Here is a 17,477-nt window from a genome sequence, read left to right on the forward strand (position 1 = left end):
CCACCTTACTGCTGCAGCACAGCCGCCCATGTGCACAGACATATCTAAAATACCGGTAACGGCCGTAGAAGACGAAATGACGAGTTTTGTTGTAAACAAACAAAGCTGCAAAATAAGAGCGAGAAGATGTTCTAAACATGCTTTTTTTATTATTGTTATGCTAATTATTAAGTGCCTGTTCACTCATAATTTTCGTGCGGCCAGTGCTTTATTCTTGGCGAACGGACCTGGAAGAAGGTTTAGGGTTATGTTAATGCGTGCCAACAACATTTACTTTAGATGCACTGAAAATCCATGCGGGCAATGTCACAATCTGCATCTTGGCTGCACGTAAAAATGTGGGAATAACATTAGTCTTTATTTTGTCTGGACACGACTGGTAACACAAATTCACATTGTTGTTAAGAGATGGTTTCTCAGCAGCGGCATTTCTCACACACCGTCCCACAGCCGTTCCTTTGCTCGGAGACACAGTTCTCCCGGGACACCCAATTCTCCTGAGTGCGGCAGCTCGCTCACACAGAGGAGCCGGATGGACAACGGTCCAAAGCCCCCTACAGAGCACACACCATAACAAAGCTCCCTCCCCGGCCCGCAAACATGAAGCTACAAGTCCGTCTGATCTGATCAGAGACATGCTTTGCTCACGTGGAGCAGCCAGCTGGTCCTGTTCGCGCTCCAAAGCCTCCTCTGGAGCCACACCGTCTATGCGTGACGTAAAACCAGCGCAGTAGTGACCCACAATCGGAATAAACTGTTTTTATGCAGCACGATTGGATCAAGAATCGGCATAACCCACCTATCTCGATGGGAAGGAGATTTTAATCCGAGTGAGTTTGATCAGGGCAGAGTATTCTGATCAGTGTGTTTACATGACGCAGTTTTATTCTGATCAGGCGTTTATTCCGGTTACTTTTTGTCCATGTAAACGCAGCTATTGACTGTGTATGAGAACTGGACTGAATAACCCCCAGAAGTACTCACTGACTCCAAGAAGCCAAAATCCCATTGACCTTTATAGAAAAAGAAACAGCTATTACTCATTCTGTCAGAATTATCATTCTTGTTCTGCTACCTTTTTTAATATGCTCTTGTTGATCCTATTTTTATTCTGTAGTGCAAGTTATTTGAGTTATAAACTGGCCTATCAGATGCCTCAATAAAAAGATATATTCTCACGTCTAACAATCGAAATGTTTGATCGACAGATTTTCCCAAACTCACTTTCAATTGGTAGAGGTGTGGACTTCCAGCAAGCTCACTCCTGATTGGAGAGAATGGTTGTCATAGAAATGTTGACTTAGACCAATTCCGACCAGTCACTGGTTACTGACAATTTCTGGTCCCAACATGATGGCGTCGGAAAAATGGCTCCTGAATTGACTTCAATGAGTTGTTTTCTATGGATGTGGAAAGACATGTGACAATACCATGTGGTAGAATGTTTTAATAATGTTTGTATTATTTTTATGTGGAAAAACAACAGTGGGCTGAACTTTATGAAACTAAAATGTGATTGGATTTACCTCTTGTTTACTTATTTGTTTGTACACATATTTAATTTACACTTGATTATCTTGCAAGAAATACAAGGAATGTGGAAAACTTCACCTGCACTGTTCAGCCCACAGGTATTTATCTCTGAGTCACACCGATTGCATTTTTAGGCAAAAGATGTCCTGAATCCATTTTAGGTCAGTCATTCGGATCAATTAGATATTTTAAATTAACTAAAAACAAGAATGAATTTTATCAGCAACCACAAATTATAATATCAATCAAAAGGTTGTTCAAATGAATCATTATACCCCTAACAAGTACAATGTTCATTAAAAAGTGATAGGAAAAAAAGCACTGTAGGTAGCACTTTATGATTGAGTATTTAGCTTTATGTGAAAAAACAAGATTGCATAGCCCTTTAAAAGAAAAAGATGTGGCTGTTGAGCGTTCACCCTGGTGCAACAGTCAGAATGAGACTTCGACCTTGACGAGCTCTCGTTTCGCAAAGACGGGCTCTTTTCTGAGGCTGAGGTTTTTGGAAGCTGCTTCTCTGCCCTCTGATGCGATGAAGAGTTTCCTGCTCGCATCCAGTGATTCAGCATTCATAAATATTTCAGAGCGTCAGCTTTGGAGGGAAAGCAGAGGGGGGAAGAGGGCAGAGAGACAGAGGAATATAGATGAAACTTTAATTCTTGCTTTTAAAATAGACCTGCAGATTAATGGACCCGCACTATTAAACTTTCAGAAGCTCCCATGAATAAATGCAGAGAAAGTTGGCTGTTCGACAACTACTAGCCATGTACACTAAGAGAGAGAGAGAACGACAGGAAAAGGGGGAGGGGGTGGCACAACAGGAAATAACATGACCTCAGCTGGAATTTTTGGGTGAGGAAACATCTGGTCCAGGTAAGATTAACCTGCCTCCCCCCCTGCCGTTCCATGTCTGACCACAGGGAGGCTTCTAAATGTTTACTGTTTTCCTCTTTTTGAACAATTCCGTTTAAAATCAAGTGAAACTTTCACCAACTAAAGACCAGAAGACAAAAGCTAAAGGCCTTAGACAGACACTGCCCCAAAGGAAATTTACATTCAGATAAACTGTGATGCAGATTTATTTTTTTAATAGATCTTTTAATGTTTGTCCACAGAAAGAAAAAAAGAAAGAAAAAATGTGGCTTCTTTTCATCTGCTTGTCTCTGTCCGAAAAGGAACAAATAGTCCGTACTCTCTTGTTAAAAAAAAAGGAATTCACAGAGGTCACTAAAATAACTTTAAAATGACATCAATATTTTTAATGTTAACAAAAAATACCCAATGTCCCGCTACAATCATGTTCTGATTTATCGTAAAAGCGTTCCTAGTGGTCATTTTAATCATGATTATGCCGTGTTTAGCCAAATTAGAAAAACCTGTGTTGCTTTCTAATACAATCTTTGTGCAGCGCGGTAGACGTTCATCAGAAACTCACTTCTGGCAAAGACTGTTGGTGTGGAAGTAAGCCTCCCCTGATATCCCATCATCTCTTTGTTTGCATTCTCTCCCACTAGCTTTAGCCCCTTCCAACCCCAAGCTAACATTAGAGGTGCTACAAAAATGGCAAGCAATATCAGACCTATCCATTAACATCTTTGTTTTCCTCGTCTGAGCTGGTTCAAAACAGTATGATATCTCTGATATTGCTCGCCCTTTTTATTGCACTGGTAATGTTAGTTTGGGGTTGTGAGCAGCTGTGAGCTAGCAGGAGAGAGTGTAAACACAGGGATGATGGGAAATGGGGGCAGCCTTACACTGTACTAACAGTCCCGCCCACAACTTAGCAAGGCAAATTTCTAAAAACTCTTGCCGCTCTGCAGAACTATGTCCTAGAAAAACAATTTAGATTTTTTTATTTTGGCTAAACACGGCAAAATCATACTTAAAAAGACCACTGGGAACACTTTTGAAATAGATGAAAAGATGATTGGAGTGAGACTTTAAAAAATAGTTTTTCAAATGATTATTTATTAATACACCTGAACCGGAAATAGAAACTTGTCGGGTAGTCTCTTTTCTGGCGCCCAGCATAACCCATCACCTCGCTAGTCAATGGAAACATCAATGATGTGAAAAAATTTTTTATTGATATTATTGCTTTATATCTTTTTTACAGATAATGTGTAACATGAATCATATAAGATTATTTATGGTTGAAAATATGGTAGTGTGTGAAATGTCACAATTGTTTTTGGGGAATCGAATCAGTAATTTTTTTTACGCATGTCAGGTCATGGGCTCCGTACTTAACAGTGTTCCCTCATTTATCTTTCGAAAGATAACCCATGATAGGTAAAATCTGCAAAGTAGGGTTACAGATGTTTCAGACACACATAAACATTTTCAAACTTTTCCCTCTAGTTTAACTCTCAAAGTTCAAACTTTTGCAGAAAATTAAGTGATTTCATTTTTAAAAATAACAAATTTGCACATGCCATTTGAGAGACAATTTTGTACGTCACTTTGTCTCGTCCCATTGCTATAACAGAACTTTGTTGAGTTAGAGGAAGCAAACTTTGGTCAATGGGGCCTAGCCACTTGGACTTCATTTCGCTGCTCAGAATCCTATGGATCATGTTAAAGATGCTCTCTCTACCTGCATCCCCAGTGCCCAAAACCAGGATATCCAAGCTTCATACATCCCCAAACTAAAGAAAAAGGACCAACTTTGCTTGTCAAGTGTTCACAAAGAGATGATCCTTCATGGGAGCAGATCATGCTGCACCCCAGGAAAGGATACATGGGAAAAAGGATACGGCTAAGAAGTGAGAAAAGGTGAAGAAGTCCCTACAAGCTTGGCTCAAATTAAAAAGTGCATTGTGGATAATACTGAGCGATTATCCATTAACTAGACCTAAAATATCTGACTTCATCCAAAGGATTCTGGCTGAATTAATGACTGAAGTTTTCTCCACCTATGTCCACAACATTAAAAAAAACACAATTGATAAGAGGAAAGTAAAGTGAGAGTTTTATTGAGTCCAGCTCCATGGACTGTGTGACAGGTTGGTGAGCTGAACAGGGTGTATCCCACCTTTGCCCAACAGTAACTGGGACAGTCTCCGGCAGCCCAGCAGCCCCACCGGGTGAAAAAAAGTCATGAAAAAAGTCGCCCTATTGGATTTCGTTTTGATCCCCGCTGATTGAGTCACTGAAAACGTCATGTGTCCAAAGCTGACTCCCCGATTGGTTGACGTGGGTCGCCGTGCCCGATGCCCAAGTCATGTCCCAGGACTGTACTGGTTTAAACATTGAAACTTGACGCCCCTGACAGGTGTGAATGCAGCATAAATAGAATCTCTCATTGGGCATTTTATATTTCTTATTTCTTATTTTTTGTGTAAAAAATGTTGTTTTGTCTCTTTTTAAAGTTATTACAAGTTGACCCAGGTTAGTTTTTTCTATTCAATGCCGAATTTGTATGTGTTTTTTTTCTTCTCATTTAATGTCTTTCTGTTGGTCGTTTTATCTTTTATCCTTCGGGGTTTGCAGACATTTAGTTCCCTTTCAAAGGGACGTCAGGATTCTGTTTGAGGTTGTTGGGGTTTTTTGAGGCTATTTTATTTTTGTGTACTTTTGTGTACACGCAGTGTTTTATTTAAGGATATCTGTTGTTTTGTGGGGTTTTTTTTTTTGCTAAAGTGCCATAGTCTGCAAGCTGAGCCCCTGGAGCCACATGCGGCTCTTTTTCTTCTCCATAGTGGCTCTCTGGATGAAAGAAAGTAAAATAGCAATTTTTAGTTTATAAATGCATGGCTTAGAAGTAAGATAAACAAAATATTTCCTGTTTTAATGGGTTTTATTAGCTAAAACCTCAATTTATGTAAAAATGGACAAATTCATACTTGAAATATATTAAAACAGTGAGCCATGAATTTATATTCAATGAAAGTTTTTTTTACGGAATTATGGAAATGAATACACATTTCCACAATATTCTAAATTTTTGCAAAGAGTGTATATATTTGTATTTTCTTTTTATACATTTGTACTGAATCATCAATGGCATTAATGTTTATGTTGACAGCAGTAGTAAGTAGGAACTAAGAGGATAATGAGAACATTTTTGTCTTGCGCTGTTTAAAACCTTTTGTAGGAAGACATTAGCTTCACTGGGATGATCATCTATTATTTTGAAAGAAAGTCAAACAAGCTTCTTTCAAAAATAAAAACAATTTCAGATTTTGAGAAAATGCTACTTTGTCTTTATAGTTCTGTTTGTATTCATTAAAAAATAGATAAAAGTCATATTTATTATAAAAGCAATAATATAATAAATCCAAAGTACCATCAAATTTAGAGGTAAAATAAGACTCCTAGATTTGTTCTGAAAGAAACAGGCCTAAATTAATCTTTCATTGTGAAAGGTTGCAGACCCCATATCTAGTGTTTTGAACCCTTTTTTTAATCATTGCTTGTCTCACCTCTCATCTTGTGGTTTCATTGTCTTGCAGGTTCTTTGTCTGGTTCCACGTAGGACCTCGGTGCAGGATCGGGACTCCAGCCGTGAATGTGTCCTTGCTGAAGGAGAAGGGGAGCATCTCTGCGGGGTTCCGACCTCTAAATCAGCCACACAGACGACTTAATGGACTGTTGCCTGATTCGACCGTCAGCCTTTAATTGACCTGCAGCCTGTTTGTGTGTGTGTGTGTGTGTGTGTGTTTGTTCTATCACTTACACTATTAAGCATGTTTATTAAAAAAAAAAGAGTAACATTTATTTAAAAAGTTCATTTTCAGAACCTAAAGTTTGACATGTTTTAGGAACTTCAGAATCAGAAATTAAAGAGGGAGTACCCCCTTCCATTTAGAGTAGTGTATGTGAATATGTGTGTGTGAATATGTGTGTGTGTGTGTGTGTGTGTGTGTGTGTGTGTGTGTGTGTGCGTGCGTGCGTGGGTGTGTGTGTGTGTGTTAGCAGCTGCAGAAGTTTTCAACAAACCGGCAGAATTAAGGGGTTAATTATCACCCGGAGGACGAGCGGAAGGCTGAAAATGGCCGATTATTCACGTCTCATCACACGTGGACAGAATTACCTGTCGGCTCCCCGCGGGAAGGCCTCCAATCACAGAAACACCAGGATGGCACAACCTGAAAGAGGAGGGGGGTTTCTGGTGGAGCAGCATCAGGGTGGAGCTGGAGGTGAAGGCGGCCAGTGAACCGAACGTTTGCATAATCTACCTTTTAGGCAGAAGCGCCGAAGCTGTCAGACGGATGCAAAGCAGCCGAGCTAGGCGGCCGCTTAAGTCCGTGATGGAGCTGTCAGCCGGACGGCCATTAGCTGCACGCTGGGCCTCTCCTCTTTTTTCGGCTCTCTGCCTAAAACGCTGTTTTTTCCTCTCGTGTGCTCCCTCAAAAGTGTCAGAGCCGCGTGACTGCTCATTGAGCGGCTGCACACGACACGTACAGTGCGTTTGTGCGCGCGGCGGCTGGATTAGCAGTTTGACAGAGTGCTTGTGTTTGTTTGTGGCGGTCACTCGGCGGGGAACAGGCGCGCGGCGACTGAGGAGGAGGAGGAGGATGAAGAGATTGGCTCAGAGGTAGTTAGCGGGCCGGCTGGTATGTTTGAGTACAGGACGGAAGGCGGGGAGAATTAGCATTTAAAGTACTTGCCCACCAGGCATTAGCACACCTTGGTGAGCTCAGCCAATATGTTCCCTGCTGGCCTCAGAAAAGCCCCCAAACTATGGTAGAAAAAAAAACTAAAATTATTCCACCTCTAAGGAAGAAAAAGATTCAGAGAAGGAGCAACATGACAGCTCAATAATACATTCATCACAAATGTCTGTCATTAGAGGGAAGCTTCCCTGTTGTTTGGCTTCCATTTATGATTTATCATTTGGTTAAAATCAATAAAACAAAGTATGTGTTCATGTTACTTTACACTTTTTACAATCACCTTTGTGGTAGTTTGTGTCTTTGTGGGTTTTTTTGTCGTTAAGAAACAAAAAGTTAGAGTTTTTTGGGGGTTTTTTTAAGGACAGCAGCCAAAAATAGTCTTTATGCTACGTTTACGTCGGGCATGTGTTGCGCTTTTAGCGTATAGTGTTCACACATGTGACAACAGTTGGAAGAGGCTTAGTGTGAAATTTCTATCAAACCTCTATTCGGATATTTAAAAGACGTGTCATAAAATTCCTGCAGAGCACAAACCGTAATAATTAATTTCTGCTCCATGATCAATTTTTAATCATTTCCGTGAATTAATAAGGATGCCATCTATACATCACTACCACGTCCCTGATTGGTCGAAGTTGGACCTGGTTTAACTTTCAACATAAGGTAATGGTCTCGAATAAACAGATATTTTAATCACGTTTATAACAACCTGGTACGCTCTCCTTCTGTCTTGCTGCAAAAGCCGCTTTCTACCGCTACGTCCGTGTCTCTGTGAGCATTCAATAGGGGTAAAAAAAAAAGCAAGAATGATCAGTAGGCGAAGCAGCTAGCCTAATCTTATAGTTTTCTGATTTTCATCGAGACAATAATAGAACAATCATTCTTGTTTTTATTTTTACCCCTATTGAATGCTCACAGAGACACAGAAGTAGCGGTAGAAATCGGCTTTTGCAGCAAGATGGACGGAGAGCATACCAGGTTGTTATAAACGTGATTACCGATGCTTTTGTGCTTTTTAAAATAAATAAATCTGATCTCTAAACATCCTCCGTGTCTTCAATGCAATGTAATGAGACACACACAGACATAATTGTGAAGGTATCTGCTGTAAATCCAACTATTACTCATCTCTGTCTATGACGTGAATAACATGATAAATGATTGGCTAGTTAGTTAGCATGTAGCCTACTAGCCTTCAAATGTAAAGCGACTGCTAAAGAGTATGTTAATAAAAGACAAGTCCTGAATATTATTATTCCTATTTGACCCTAAACTACAATATCAGCTGGCTGTCTCTCTACCGACCAGCCAGCTGCCCGAACGCCGGCATGACAAGCAAAAGAGCTCTGCGGCGGAGCTAGGTCCGGTGAATCGTATGGCAAAGCAGCAAGCCTAGGTATCATAAATCTTATATTTTTCTTATATTCATTGAGACAATAATAAATTGATCATTCTTGTTTTTCTTTTTCCTTTCTTGAACGAATGTGGGTCACAGAGAGACGGAAGTTACTGTTGAAAGCGGCTTTTGCGGCCGGACGTAGAGCATATCTGTGTTTATGAATGACTTATGACGTGAATAATTGTTTTGTTCGCACAAATTAATTATTTCCAGGGAACGGAATATTATCTTGTGGGAACGGAATATTATTTCGTGCAGACAAGATATTAATTTGTGGGAACAAGATATTAATCCGTGGGAATAAGATATATTTTATTTTTTTAATGTCAGGACACGGGCTTCGTACATAGTTGAGGTATAGGTATCATGAAAATTACAGGCCTCTTTCATCTTTTTAAGTGGTAGAACTTAAACAATTGGTGACTGACTAAATACTTTTTTGCCCCACTGTACATTTAAATTAAAATGCATGGAATAAACGGAGGATGTTTAGAAATCTGAATTATTTATTTTAAAATGTTCTGCAAAAGCTTCGGTAACCACGTTCATGAGATAATTCGGTCTCTCCCATTAGTAGCTTCCCTCCCACTGCAAAAAACACTTTCCTCTGCTACTTCCATGTTTCTGTGACACATTAGTTCTGGAGGGGAAAAATAAAAACAAGAATCAAACTAGAGGATCTTTTTTTAGAGGATCTCTGGCTGGCTGGCGCTCTGTGTTAGGCCAGCCAGCCGCCCGGGTGCCGGCATAGCAAGCAGAGCGGAGCGACTGCAGGCTTGCGACCTGTCCAAGCTGTATCCCTCCTTTGCCCAACAGTAGCCGGTTCGGGCTCCAGCAACTCTGCAGCCTGAGCGAGTTAAGAAAAATTGATGCAAACTGTCTACCTGGGGCAGAGCTGTTGGTCACGTGACTCATTTAATTCGAAAATAATGTTTCCATTGCAGTTTTGCTAAATCTGTCCATTTCGATACACCTTAAAAACCACCTCCAAGCACAAAAACCTTTTTTCGATAAAGTTGTTTTTGAAATTGACCTGTTTCCATGAGGCAAATTTATTATCATAAATTCAACTTCGGTGCAATTTCTTAGTCAATGGCAAATGGACAATAGAAATGCAAAGGTCAAGAGGTGGAGGCGTGGAAAGAGGTGGGGACTCACAATAAGCTTACTCCTTTTTAGCCACAGTAGTTGCCATTGATACGATGACTCAGAGCAACTCGTACCAATCGTCAACTGGTCGACTGGTTTCAACATGACGCCACCCATTTTAGAAAGTAATGGTGAGGGATTTGGCCTGATATTGTGAGAGCCGGAGGTAAGGTATTTTCTATGGTTGCCGTCCCACCTCGATTTGTCCATTGTTTTTAGAGTCTATGGATGAACCTGAGGAGTCATGTGACTGAAAAAATCCACCAACAGGTGACTCTAAAACCACAGAAGTTCATTTCCCTACCTCCTGCATCCTCTTTCCTCACGCCAACCGTCCTCTTGTCCTCCTCTAGAGCCATAAACTTCCTCTTTGGCTTCCTCAAGGCTTCTTTCTTGGTAGCTTTAACCTTTGCATCTTTTTACCAACATCATTACTGTTCCTTCTCTGAATGTGTCCAAATCTTCTCAGCCTGCTTCCGTGCATTTGCCTCCAAAACCTCTCACATGAGCTGTTTCCTCTAATGCAGGGGTCACCAACCTTTTTGAGACCGAAGGCTATTTCATGGGCAGTAAGTTGTATGAAGGGCGCCACTAAAAACCTCCTAACCCCCCCCCCCCAAAAAATAAAAGAAAAGACAAAAAAACCCCACAATTTGAGGACTTCCTTTTGTGTGCCCTATTTTTATTTGCTCATTTTACACACAAAAACATGCATGAATTTTCTAGACTCGTATTACAGGGGGGTCAAAGTCAGTTGCAGAAGGGGCCTAAATCCAAAACACACTTTAAGTTGCAGCCAAACAAGATAAATATTTATTGAACACACTAAAGCTGAACTTTTAAACCAAAAAAACTTTAACTTAATTTTAACTTTTTAAACATAAATGTGAATAAAAACAGACAGGAATATTAATCCAGAATAATATATATATTCTGTCAAATGATGCAAATATGAACAAACAAAGCCAGAAAATATTAATAATTAGAAATAATAAATCAAATTATTCCATTTTCTTTGCTCTTTTGTCATTTTCTTAGAGCTCAACTCCTGTTATCATTTTTAGCAATAAGTTTATTTCTGCTTGGTGTGTGATCTGTGAGAGTCTCTGGTCTTGTGTGTGTCTTTGGTCCTGTGTGTGTGTCTTTGGTCCTGTGTGTGCCTTTGTGAAACGTATCAGAGGGATATGATTATTTAAAAACCTGTTATTGTGAAAATCATATTTAGGTCTCATAAAACATTAAAAACTAAATCACAGAGCTCATCACTGGGATTACTCCAAAAATATTTGGCATTTTTCTAATTTTGTGCAACACCAACAGTAAAAATCCTCCAAAATCCTCAATACTTTTATAAACAAATGATCTATAGTTTATTTATGGTCTGAAAAAGTGCAGCTGTTTTCCAGCCTGCATTACCTGCTGTCTTTATTTATAAGTAACTATCACCAACTAAACAACCGTAAAAATAAATGTATATGGAAAATACAGACAAGTATTGAAAATGTCCGCAATAATTAGTAAAGAATGACATTATTAGAATGAGCTGAGTCATTTAAGCCACCCCATGATCCAGGTGTTGCGCAATGCGACGTTTCACCTCGCAACCTGCGCCCACTACCCCTCTCCTCCTCACACACACACGCGCGCCTTTTCTCATAGGCGCGCGTGTGTGTGTGTGAGGAACGCAGATTCGCAAGTTTCAGGTCGTTCCATACTCTGCCATATATTTCACGATAGCAGAACTAAAGTGCATCAATTACTAATAGCAAGCACTGAATCACCACCCCTACTATCCAGGCCGGTACTGTTACGCTCAAGTCTTGATTTACTATCCTCATACTTAGAAGCAGCTCCACTGGACATGTCTGAATCTGCTACCCGTGCCTCATGTTAAACACAACCCCGGTTTGTCGAAAACGACACTCACATAAGTTAGCGGAAAATCATATCTGTCTGTTTATTTTGAACACCCCCACTGCCAGCCAAACAGCATTAAGCTCACTTCTGCTCACAGCTCCCTCACTTATGGTGAGCGATTTAACACACCAAGATTCCCCACTTCCCATGAGTCTTAGAAGCTGAAGGCTTCCGCCACAATATATTGATTTGCTATATGAGCAGTGCTATTTTTGGAGCATTCCCGTTAAATTATATTTACCCTTCCAATCATTTTTAACATTCTCGCTTTAACTGGGACAGCGATCTTTGTGTATTTTGTGGAAATGATCTAGAAACTGTGGAACATTTTTTCTTTGAATGTTTGCATGTAAAGAAGTTTTGGTCTTCTTTTCATAATTGGCTTAAATCCAAAAATATCATCATTAACCCTTTAAATTGGAATGCAATTACAATTAAAATACAATTATACAATTAAAATTTGATTACAATTAATTGACAAAAATCTGGACTTTCTGATTAATGTACTGATTGTAATTTCAAAGCATTTTATTCATACTTGTAAATTCTTAAAGGTGAAACTTCACATTATTGGATTACTCAACCTAATCTCTAAATCTTTACATTACATGAATCATAAGAACGCCCAGACATTGTGTAATTTATTTGATCTGTTTAAACTTTTGTAATAGATCCTTACTTTATTATTTTTTAAGTTATATTTGTTTTCATATTTGTTTTTTTTGTATACCTTTATCTCAGAATTGATATTGTTGTCATTGATAAACATGCCGTGGTTGTTTGTTGAAAATTTACTTCAATTAAAAAAAAGAAAAACATTTTTTTTGGGTGCATTCCCTGCGGGCGCCACAAGGGGTGCTCGCGGGCACAGGGTTGGTGACCCCTGCTCTAATGGATTCATTCCTGATTCTATCCATCCTCGTCACTCACTTGTAACCTTCTTCTACCCATTGCAATCTTGTCATGTCTCTTTCAAACACTATCCATTGCTGGATAGCGCTAAAAGACCACCCTCCGTTTGGAGGGCTAAATGTAGGGGTAGGGAGAAGCAGTAGGGGAAGTATTCAGATTTGGCCGAAGTCATCATCCATCTATCCATCCATCTTATTAACCCGGTGAATCCCTTTCATGGTCGTGGGGTCACCAGAGCCTGTCTTGGCTAACTTTGGGCAAAGGTGGGGTACACCCTGAAAAGGGCTGGATTGAAATCTTTATGTAAAATTCTGTTGTTTTTTAATTATAACAAATAAATTAATTGGCTTCACTATTGAATAAGATCCTCTCTGTTGTCACTCAATGGGTTGTCACAATATAATAAAACACCAAGAACACTAAGAGATAGAATATAAGCACAAAAAAAACAAGTAAAACAATAAAATAAATAAAAGAACAAAAATAAGTACCAAAAGTAGTAAAAACAAAACAGAGCATGGTCAGGATGGTGAAAAGCTTGGCTGTAAAAATGGGTTTTAAGCTTAGTTTTAAGCTGGACAGAGAGGACGCATGACGATTATTAACCGGCATTGCTCCAGACTTTCGGAGGCACAGATAAAAAAACGTCGATCTCCTCCACACTTCCTCTTAGACCTCTGTACCTCCAGGAGAAGCTGATCAGCCAACCTTAGGCATCAGGGAGGGATGTAGGGAGAGATAACGTCAGAGAGGTGAGGCAGGTTGAGGTAATTTTTTAAACCGGGCTTTAGATAAGTTTATTTTTTAATGTAAATTTGACTATTTAAAGACCCACTCCAAAGAAAATGGTGTATTTGGTGTTTTTAACAAGTTTTTGTATCATTTTTTCATGAAAATTAAGATTAAAACTGTGTTTCTAAGTTGTTGTTTTTTATTCAAATCTCGATGAATCAGTAGCAGACCAAAAAGGTCTATTTTGTGATGTCACAAATGCGCTGTACAGGGCACAACCTTCCTGATCCGCTCCATTCCAATGCACCCACTTGCAGACAAATAGATCCCTGACTTCCTCTGGCTCAAAACTGTACAGATCAACATACTGATACTGGTCAACATTATTGCTGCATAGCTAATGTTAGCTTGGGGTTGTGAGAGGCTGTAAGCTAGCGGGAGAGATTGCGAACACAGTCATACTGCTGCCACTCTGCAAAAACTGTCTTACAAAACGATTCACTTTTTGATTTTTGCCTAAAAACTGCATAATGATAAATAAAAGACCACTGGGATCGATTTTACGATAGATCAAAAAATTATTGGAACGGGACTTTAATTTGGCATCAATAATAAATTCCTAACACCAGCCTCCAGTGGTCTTTGGAAGAGCTAAAACTTTTGTCACTTTGTGTTTTTTCGTAAATTTGGGGAAGAGAAGGTGGGGACTTGCTCCATGACTGAAAACTATGATAACCTGTAGTATTAGAGGTTTTTTTAAATACTTCGCAACGTTGCATGTGGTGAAAGTATCAACAGTGATAAAAGTTGTACTGCTCAGTGCTGAACCATCAACCAGCTCATGATGGAAACTAAGATCATGTGACCTGCCTTCCAGCCGTTCAACCACAAAGCACAGATGTTCTCTGTCAGCTGTGACCAATTGCTCTCAGGTTTCTGATTTTCAGAATAAATGTTAAAAAGGTTTTCCTGTTGTTCGGTCCCTTCAAACAGTGCTAGAGCATGATGAACATTGCTGCATGTAGTTTACATTTCATGCCTTAATGCAGAGGTGGCAGACGGGCCCCCAGAAACATGACCACTCCTCCCATCACCACATTGACTGAAGGGAAGGGAAAGAAATCCTGAAATGAAAGACACCAAAAACCAAATCTTTACACTTTGTATAAGTATTTAGCAGTTATTTTGTTGGCTTCTTGGCTTTTGATGTTAGCAAGAATTATTCAGTCATTTCAGTGATGGAAATAATAAGAGACAAACAGCTGGACCGGACACTGCAGAGAAATCAGACAGAATCTTGAATTTTTTTCACATACCCTCCAAGACTTAAATGTACATAAATGTGTGTCTGTGCTGGAGGGGGGAAATTTCAAGGGATTATGCTAACGCTTCTTGGACTGAAAGGATTTCAGTTTGACAGCCGTGTGAGAGCAAGCTGGCGTGCCGGCGTTACTTCCCCCCCGCCACAATCCCTCTTTGTTCGGCAGCGTGTCACCGGTGCAACGTGGATCTGGTGAGAACAAAACGACATGGATATGAAGTTCCTCCAGTCTGTAAAGCCTCAGATCTTCTCTTCTTGTTTCCAGAGTACTGAGTGTGTAAATGGATACTTCGCTTCTCTTTTCTTCTCTCCCTTCCTCCCTCTTAGCTCATCCTGTTCTGCCTGTCCAGAGCAGGAGAATGCCAGCTTTGATCGTCCAGTCAGATAATTCTCATTTTGATGCAACAAATACGGAAACACCATTAGCTTAATGTCAATGATGGTTTTCTAAGATCAAAAATACATTCTGGGGAATGGTTAGTAAAGATTCTTGAAACTTTAAAGGGTTAAGTTTGTCTGAAGCTACGAACACACCAGGGATTTGACCCAAGTTCTTGAAAATGCCTTTAAGTAAGAAACCTTTTCTTCTTTTTCCACTGTTTACTTGCTCATGCCCGCCACCTAGAGTTGGAAGAGGTTTGCTGCGAAAAGCCGAAGCGATGCAAATCTCGCAAATCTTGACCAGGATTTTTCTTTCTTAGGTGTATTCCAATATATGAAAGATTTGGTTTCACATAATTCCGGCCTACCACAAACTGCAATTATTTATTTCTCCTCTGTGATCAATTTTCAAGCTGTTGGCCCTTCCGCAAGTTAAAAGGGACGCCATCCATGTGTCACTACCAAATCCAAGTCTCTGATCGAAGTTCAACCTGGTTTAACCTTCATTGCCTGTTCAATTGTCACGGTTTTTGTACGCAGAGCCAGAAAACGGTCTTAAAAAAGTGCACAGCTATGTGTGAATGCGGGCGTTTTAAAACATGGAAGCCTAAGAAGCGCATTTTCATAGACTTTTCATTGGAAGTGGTTGCTTGAACGCACATTTCCGAGGGCGATGTAAACTCAGCTCAGTGCTTGCCTCCTTAAGTAACTTTAGATCAGTCACTTCTTGCTTTGTTTGTTTGTTTATTTAATTTTACACTAGCTTACTAATTAGCTAGGTGGGAAACACTAGAATACATTTTAGCATCATTTTCTCTCTTTTCCTTTTAATAAGACAAGAAGCAATATTTCTACTGGTCTTGATTTGTTTAGCAAAAAATAAATAAAACTCCCAAAATAGCATGCAAGGAAGTTTAAATGGAAAGTCTTTGTGTTTGCCTTTGTACAGGGAGAGACTCAGACACAGATCAACCAGAGCTGGTACTGCTGTAATTCAGAGCAAAGACCGAGGTCCCACCGAGAGTTAATCCTAGCAGGACTTGAACCAGTAACCCTCATGATGAAGATTCACGTCATTAACCACTGGGTCATCACTGATGCTTAAAATTGGGGCATGATACACTATCAGAGGTGGGTTAAGATACTTACAAATAGAATAACAGAACAGCTGTGGGACAAAATTAACATTTTTATGAAATCAAAATCTATTTGCCCCATCTAACCATGTAAAACGCTAACTGCAGTTTTTTGGAAATGGTAAATCTTTTCTGTTACATGTGCAGATTAAAAAATATATATTCATTCCTGTTGTTTTCTACTTGAAAGACTGTTGGCAAAACGAGACACTTGTAGATTCAAGCTTTCCTTTAGATCAGTGTTTGCTGCCACCTGCAGGAGGGGTTCCTGCAATGCACAGGAAAAAACTGGCTTGGAACAAGAATAGGAACTCAATCCTTTTTGGAAATGTCTGAACCAGTTTTTCCTACTTAAGAAACTACAGAGGATCTGAAGTGGTGGAGGCATTTGTGAGATCCTGTGACTCTGGTGACCAATTACAGTCACATCTGCTGGTGTAAATGTCACTTTATGTTGACTTCCTCTTCTAGCTTCCAGTTGATAAATATCCTGGTTGAAGAACTTTTGGTATTTTGAGAATTTCTGCTCACATTGGGAAATTCCTCTCTTATCAAGCTGTTTAATAACAAATTTGTTAATGGTCTATGGACAGGGTCTTTCATTTCATTTTTGAAACATTTATTTGCATAAAAGAAAATAAAAATATGCTACCAAATAAGATTTTACATTAGGAGAAAATGCTTATAAATTATTAAAAAAATAAAAAAACAACTTGAGAAATACTGAAAATGCAAATACTAGAACTTTCCAATAATGATATTAAATTTGCTAACTTGGGGAAAAAAGTTGCATTCCCCAGTCTACAGCATTTCTGGCATCTACAAACCTGTCATTGACTCGTAAAGTAAAATAATATATGCCGTTTCACAAACATTTACAGAAAGTCTGTCATTTATGGCTGAAATTTCAGATTATTCTCACAGTCCTGAAATGTTAGTTTGTTGCAAGGCCATGATGTCCTCAGAAATACAGTTTTACTCCCCCATCTGCATCTGCTCATAAGATGGGGACAGAAGAGCTTTCAAGCCCACAACATTAGTGCAGTGTGTGTGTGCTTTACATGGAGGTGTTATATACATTATGTAAAGTTAAGTAAATGTTTTGGCGAGTAAAAGTTATGTACATGTCGCCCCACCCCCACAAAGGGCTCTGCATATTTTGTCTGGACTTTAAAAGGACTTACCGGTAAGCCAAATGTACACTTTGTTATGCCACTTGGTATGGTCCGCAGCAATCAAGGACTGCAAGGACCATATTGTTTCCGGGAGGGGGGATGCTTCTCAGGGGGAGGAGCCACTTGGCAGTGATCACTCTCCCTCGGTTGCTGCATGGATACAGGCCCCTCCTCTCTCGGTTATAATTGCACCTTAGACGTGTA

General features: G+C 39.6%; 1 long non-coding RNA gene across 1 annotated transcript; it reads right to left on the reverse strand.

Annotated features, from left to right (window-relative positions):
* Window positions 1-1,684: 1,684 nt before the first annotated feature.
* On the reverse strand, window positions 1,685-7,865 carry LOC110014969. The gene is made up of 3 exons (XR_002290013.2): window positions 6,569-7,865; window positions 5,958-6,093; window positions 1,685-2,125 (listed from the first exon to the last, which is right to left on the reverse strand). It is a non-coding gene; the product is annotated as an uncharacterized LOC110014969 (long non-coding RNA).
* Window positions 7,866-17,477: the final 9,612 nt, after the last annotated feature.

The sequence above is a fragment of the Oryzias latipes genome, chromosome 4 (assembly GCF_002234675.1).
Source record: "Oryzias latipes chromosome 4, ASM223467v1".
Lineage (NCBI taxonomy): Eukaryota > Metazoa > Chordata > Actinopteri > Beloniformes > Adrianichthyidae > Oryzias > Oryzias latipes.